At 46.0% G+C, this 7,162-nt stretch overlaps 1 long non-coding RNA gene across 1 annotated transcript in view; it reads right to left on the bottom strand.

Moving 5' to 3' along the window:
- Nucleotides 1-1,235: 1,235 nt before the first annotated feature.
- LOC104985367 overlaps nucleotides 1,236-7,162 on the bottom strand; it is a 7,522-nt gene continuing 1,595 nt past the window's right edge. The window contains exons 2-3 of the long non-coding RNA XR_824888.1: nucleotides 5,603-5,801; nucleotides 1,236-1,276 (exon numbers count right to left, since the gene is read on the bottom strand). This is a non-coding gene — a long non-coding RNA (uncharacterized LOC104985367). The remainder of the gene's footprint in view (nucleotides 1,277-5,602; nucleotides 5,802-7,162) is intronic.

Here is a 7,162-nt window from a genome sequence, read left to right on the forward strand (position 1 = left end):
TATTTTTTGGGGCTCCAAAATCACTGCAGATGGTGATTGCAGCCATGAAATTAAAAGATGCTCACTCCTTGGAAGGAAAGTTATGACCAACCTAAATAGCATATTAAAAAGCAGAGATATTACCTTGCCAACAAAGGTCTATCTAGTCAAGGCTATGGTTTTTCCAGTAATCATGTATGGATGTGAGAGTTGGACTGTGAAGAAAGCTGAGTGCTGAAGAATTGATGCTTTTGAACTGTGGTGCTGGAGAAGACTCTTGAGAGTCCCTTGGACTGCAAGGAGATCCAACCAGTCCATTCTAAAGGAGATCAGTCCTGGGTGTTCTTTGGAAGGACTGATGCTAAAGCTGAAACTCCAATACTTTGGCCGCCTCACGGGAAGAGTTGACTCATTGGAAAAGTCCCTGATGCTGGGAGGGATTGGGGGCAGGAGGAGAAGGGGACGATAGAGGATGAGATGGCTGGATGGCATCACCGACTCACTGGACATGAGTTTGGGTAAACTCTGGGAGTTGGTGATGGGCAGGGAGGCCTGGCATGCTGCGATTCATGGGGTTGCAAAGAGTTGGACACGACTGAGCGACTGAACTGAACTGAACTGAGCCACTGAACTGAACTGAAGATGAGCTTAGGGTGAGGACCAACAGAGAAAGGGTTAATTGGCACAGCCAGGTCCTTCTGGTTGCAAAGCGTCTCTCTATTTCATCTGCCCATTCTCAAATTTGTTCAGCATTTATTCATTCATTCATTTAACATTTATTGTGTAAGGATTCTGTTTCAGGTCTGTGCTGGGAGCTGGAGATACCAAAGGAAGATGCTGCTTCTGCATTTGCAGAGCTCAGGGGTTGCAGGCAGGGTGGGGAAGTTGGTGGCCTGAATGCGTGTGTGAAGTGTGGGGAAGTGGGTGTGTAGGTTTGTGAGGTATGGGGAAGCGTGTGTGTGTTTCTCCAGGGTGTTGGGTAGGTGGAAACAGGTAAACAATTGCATTTAGTGGGTTGTGGTCAAGGTGGAGAAAATGTTTGTTGTCATGGAACCACAAAGGACAGGAAAGTAATCAGTCTACAGAGAAAGCAAGTATAGTAGCGGGTTGTGGGCAGAAGTGAACAACAAGCAGAGATTTAGAAGAATGAGTAGACTCACCATTATTAGTGATCAAGAACGTGTAAATTAAAACCACAATGCAGGGACTTCCCTGGCAGTCCAGTGGTTAAGACTTCGCCTTCTAATGCTGGGTGTGCAGATTGGATCCCTGGTCTGGGAGCTAAGATCTCCCATGCCTGGCGGCCAAAAGAAATCAAAACAGAAACAATACTGTAACAAATTCAATAAAGAACTTAAAAAAAAAGTCTCCAGTGCAGTACCTCTACGTGCTTAGTAGAATGTTAAGAAATTGAATGGACAAACAGGTGAACAAACCAACAGTGTTGGTGAGGCAACTCAATGTCATATATTGTGACAGGAATAGAAACTAGTATGCTGTGCTGTGCATGGTCGCTCGGGCATGTCTGACTTTTTGCAGCTCCAAGGACTGTAGCCCACCAGGCCCTCTGTTCATGGGGATTCTCCTGGCAAGAATACTGGAATGGGTTGCCCTGCCCTCCTCCAGGAGATCTTCCCCACCTAGGGATTGAACCCAAGTTTCCCGTATTGCAGCCTGATTCTTTACCATCTGAGCCACCAAGGAAGCCCAAGAATACTGGAGTGGGTAGCCTATCCCTTCTCCAGGGGCTCTCCCCAACCCAGAAATCAAACTGGGGTCTCCTGCATTGTAGGAGGATTCTTTACCAGCTGAGCTACCAGGAAGCCTATAAACTAGTATAGCAACTTTGAAAAACAGTTTGGCAGTTTCTTATAAAGTAACACAACAGTCCCACACAACGAGGTGTTTTTCCAAGTGAAGTGAGAAAGTTTGTGCCTACAAAACCCTGTACGAAGATGTTTATAGCAACAATATTCATGATCTCCAAAAAGTGGGAAAAAACCAAATGTTCTTTCTACTGGTGAAAAAAAAATAAATTGTACATCTATGCAATGGAATACTCTCAACAACAAATATGAAACAGACTAGAGATACACACGACAGCATAGAAGAATGTCAAATTCATTATGCTGAGTAAAAGAAACCATTCTCAAAAAGGCTACACATATATACTGAATGAGTGCATTTATAGGATACCCACTTATAAAAAATGCAAGCCAGAAAACACATCAGTGGTTATCAAGAGTTGGTGATGGGAGCTAACATTGGCTTTAAGGAGAATGAGGGAATTTCTTGGGGGGATGGAACTATTCACCAAAACGAGTAAATTTTACTGTATGTAAGTTATATTTAAATTTTTTCAGTGAAAAAGTAGACAAGTAGGAGTACGCCAGGAGAGAAGGGAAAGGGGCACACCATGTAGAAGGACCCCGTTGAGCTAAAGCCAGGAGAGGGCCACACGTATGGCTGGAAAGGAAAGAAGTTCAGGGATGGAACTCAGAGAGTGGAGGAAAACTCCTAGGCAAAGGCCAGATCATAAATGGGTTTGCAGGCAACATTAGGGAATTTAAACTTTATTCTGAGGACAGAAGGAGGCCATCAAGGGTCTGAAGCTGGGTGTTTGGTGGTCAGCTGTATATTGTACTGAGATCACTCAGGTTGCTATGAAACAAAGACTGGTGGAAACAGGAGGCATCAGGGAGCTCAATCAGGAAACTTCCACTGGGGTCAGGAAAGAGGGGAAGGATGCTGGGATTCAGGTGAGAGGAACAGATTGGAGATGGAGCTAAAAGATGGACTTGAGAAGACTCACGGATGGGTGTAAAGGGAGTGACAGAGAAGAGGGGCCAAGGACGACTCCCACCCATCCTGTGTGTGCGATCAGGTGGGTTATGAGATCATCCACTGAGGTGGGGAGAGACCTGCACTTGTCAGGGCAGCAGCGTTGACATCACAGTGACTCATCCTCGCCATGGCACGACGGCTGCTCAGAGGTGGTACAGCCGTCCTCTTCTTACTACTGGGGTGTGTCTGTGTGTCCTACAGCCTGAAACCCACTTCCTGACTTGAGGCCCAGAATGCTTGCCCACGTACCTGGGCTACTTCCTGTTCTCGTGGTTGGGCCTGCCTCTCTCACCTCTAATTTCTGGTAGCGCTTCCATCCTCAGAGCTGGGAAGCCAGGGCCCCTGTTCTAGACTGTGTACTTGAGAGTATCCTGCTCTCACTCTCCGGGAGCTGCACCCTCGCCCGAGTGAGGAGGCCACGAAGTCAACATGATGTGCCCCATGCCTGTGCAAACGTTGTGAGCCCACCAGCAGGGCCTGTGCAGCCTGTTTCTTTAAGGCCTTCCTCTCCTGGCTGACTGGTGGCTACAGTAAGTGGCAATGCTGTGAGGGGTGGAAGTGGAGAGAGCGCAGGCAAATGGGCTGGTTTGTCCAATTGTTCATAAACATGTGAGCCTCCCCCTGCCCCCACTGTGCAGTAAGGAGCTCATAGAACCATCCGGGTGGTGGTGGGGACTCTGTTGTTCTAGTGTTAGAAGTGGGCCTGCCCAAACAGGGTGGTCTCCCCAGCCCCCTTCCCTGCGCTGGGAATGACAGGACAATGGATTCTCGCCATTACCTTTGACCTGCCTCCAAAGAACCTCAGAGAAAGTCACAGACAGTCTGGCCCAGCCTGAGAGAGGCCTCCCCTTTTTCTGGCTTCAGCCCCCCTCAGCTCTTTCCAGGCCAAGATCTCCAGGAAAGCTCCAGTTATTCCTCTGTGCTCATCGTCCTTGACTTTTCAGCAGTATTTTGCTGCCTGGTCCCTCTCAATAAAACGCCCTGTTCCCTCACTCCCCACTTTCTTGTGCTTCCCCATCTCTACCCTCTTCTCGCTCTTCTACTTGAATCTCCCTGCCTGATAAGCCGGATTCATTCCTGACTTCGCTGTGCCCAGCAACCACTTTCTGTTTGCTCTGTGACTAACTGAATGGTCCCAACCCTGCACCAGTAGTAAAGGGCGCCAGCCCCTCACCTATGAGAACTTGGCCAGCACAAAGGGAACTTCCTGAGCTCCCTTCTTCACTTTACAACCTGTTCTGCCAACCAGAATTTGTGTTTGTTTATCTCTGGGTTCCCACGCGTCTTTGACCTTTTACATATTTTTTACCTTTAAAGTCAGAAAGAGAAAGACAAATACCATATGATTATCACTTGTATGTGGAGTCTAAAATATGACGCAAATGAACTTATCTACAAAAAAGAAACAGACTCATAGATGTAGAGAAAAGACCTGTGGTTGCCAAGGTGGGGCAGGGGAGGGGGTCAGAGAGTGATGGACTGCAAGTTTAGCGTAAGCAGATGCAAACTATTATATACAGAATGGATAAATAACAAGGTCCTACTGTATTGCATAGGGAATTATAGTCAATATTCTGTAAAACCATAATGGAAAAGAATACAAAAAAATGTATATGTGTGTATAACTGAGTCAATCTGCTAAACAGCAGAATTTAACATTGTAAATCAACTATATGTCAATAAAAATACTGTTTTTACTTTTAAATTTCAAAAAGTATATATCAGTATGGTAAAAATTCAAATAATACATAAAAAATAAAAAGTATCTTCCTCTCAATCTCTTTACTTGGGTTATTTCTATATCATTCTAGCTATTGTTTCTCCCTATACAAATGAAATATTTATAAAGATTTTTTTAATTTTTAAAAAGCACCAATGATATTAGACATTATGTATATTGTCCTACAATTTGCTTTTTTCCACTGCAACTCAAAGATAATGTTTTTTTGTTTTGTTTTGTTTTATGTTTAAAAGATGCAGGGGAACACACTGTAATGGAAATATCAAGTTATATTTAACCAGGTCCCTGCTAGTGAACTTTACCTTATATAATGTTTATATACATAATATACAGATGATACAGAATCAAAATTTCTTGGCCAAGGACTTCCCTGGTGGTCCAGTGGCTAAGGCTCCATGCTCCAAGGCAGGGGGCCCAGATTCGATCCCTGGTCAGGGAACTGATTCCCACAGGCTACAACTAAGAGTCTGCGTGCCACAATTAAGACCCAGAGCAGCCAAATAAATAAATTCTTTTTTTAAAAAAGAAACCACAAACCTTAAAAAAATTATAAAAATAAAATTTCTTGGCCAAAGCATATATATATTTTAATATTTGAGGTATTGTCAAATTGCCTCTCAGAAAGATCAGCCTGAGTAGACTCCCATTAGAACTATGTGAAGGCTTATCGGCATTTTCAACATGCTTTGAACCATAGCCCAGAGTTTAGCTCCAGCCCACCTCCCCCTCTAAAACTCCAGACTTGTACATCCATCTTGTACCTGACATCTCACCTTGGCTGTCTGCAGCTACCTCAAATGTAATGCGTCCACAACAGAGCACTTGCTCGTCCTCAGCCTTCCCCATTTCAGCTTCTGGGAACCAACTGCTTCCAACGGTCCAGGCCAAAAACCTAGAGTCTTCCCTGACTCTTCTCTTCTTTTCACAGCCCCTACTGTTCAGTCCTGCTGGCTCTCCCATCAAAATGTATCCAGACTCCTCCCACTTCTCATGACCTCCGCCCCCACCACTGGCAGCTGACCCACCATTCACTCTCACCTGAATTATTGCAAGAGCCCCTTCCCTGGCCTCCATGCTTCAGCCCTGTTCCTCCATGATACTCCCCGACCAGCAGCCAGAGTGATTCTTTTAAAATATGAATCAGGGACCTCCCTGGAGTTCCAGTGATTAGGAGTCCACCCTTCTGCTGCAGGGGACCGGGATTCAATCCCCGGTCAGCAAACTAGGATCCTACAAGCTGTGGGGTGGAGAGAAAGGAAAATTTAAAAAAATTAATCTTAAAAAATAGTACAAATGTCTTATTTACAAAACAGAATCACAGGTGTAAAAAACAAACATGCTTACCAGGGGGAAAGGTGGGGCGGGGGCAGGGTAAATTGAAAGATTGGGACTAACATATACACACTACATATATATATATATATAAATAACATATATATAAAATAGATAACTTAATAAGGACCCACTGTATAACACAAGGAACTCTATTTAGCACTCTATAATGACTTCTATGGGAAAAGACTCAAAGAGTATATGTAATATTGATTGACTTGTGCTGAATACCTGAAACTAATACAACATTGTAAATCAACTATACTCCAATAAAATATTTAAAAATTTTTTAAATACAAATAAAAAAATATGAATCACAACATGTCCCTTTTTGACTTGAAAATGTCCCATGTTCCCCAGAGTAAAAATGGCAGCCCTTAGCAGGCCCGTCGGGACTTGGTTCCCACTGCTTCTCTGGCCTGTCTCACTCCTCTCTCCCCGCCTCTCTCTGCTGCCGCCACACCTCACCCACCCAAGTTTGTGTTTCTGGGGGAGGGATTGGGCAGGGCTGAATCCGAAGCATGTCTGGAAAGCTGGCATTCTTGGGTTAATCTCTTGCCTCCCCAGGGTAGTGGTGGAGGGAGGGGCCAAGGGAAGTGACTTAAGGTAGGCACCAGCTCTGACCGTAGGTCTGGCCTGTCTCCAAGTCATCCCAGAAACTTCCCCTTACACCCACCCTCACTCACACATCGGGGACAGGAAGGTCAGCTGGGGGTGTGAGACGCCTGAAAGTCCACCATTAGACAACTCGTCTCTGGGCAGGCATGGCCCCTGGATCTCAGGGGCATCCTGCAGAGGTAACTAACTGAGAGCTGGATTTTAGGGGAGTAATTTGGGCACCTGGCCAGGGCTGGGCCCACAGAGGTCCCTGGTTGTTTAGGGCAGAGGGAACAGATTCCAGCAACTGCAATTCAGTGCAAAGCCTCTTGCTTGGCTCCCCCAGCCCCTCCACACACAGACACACAGTCCCCACACTGAACACGCTTACACACAGCAGAAGTAATCAAGTAGAGTGCCTCCCACCCAGTAGAAGGCAGGGACAGACAGGAGAGAAGAAGAGAGGAGAGTCTTGGGGAGCTGCTGACCTACAGGTTAGAGCAGCAGCCTGGCTTCTCTGAACAGGGTGTGGCCCAGCCCTCTTTTCTGACTGAACCTGGCTGCATGGGCCAACTCTGAGTCAGCCATGCCCATCCGGCCCAGCAACTCCAGGCTCCAGAGGAGGCCTCAGCTTCCCTGGCCTGAGCCAGAGGCCAGAAGAGGGCCTGT

The sequence above is a fragment of the Bison bison genome, unplaced genomic scaffold, assembly GCF_000754665.1.
Source record: "Bison bison bison isolate TAMUID 2011002044 unplaced genomic scaffold, Bison_UMD1.0 scf7180017864043, whole genome shotgun sequence".
In the NCBI taxonomy this organism is placed as follows: domain Eukaryota; kingdom Metazoa; phylum Chordata; class Mammalia; order Artiodactyla; family Bovidae; genus Bison; species Bison bison.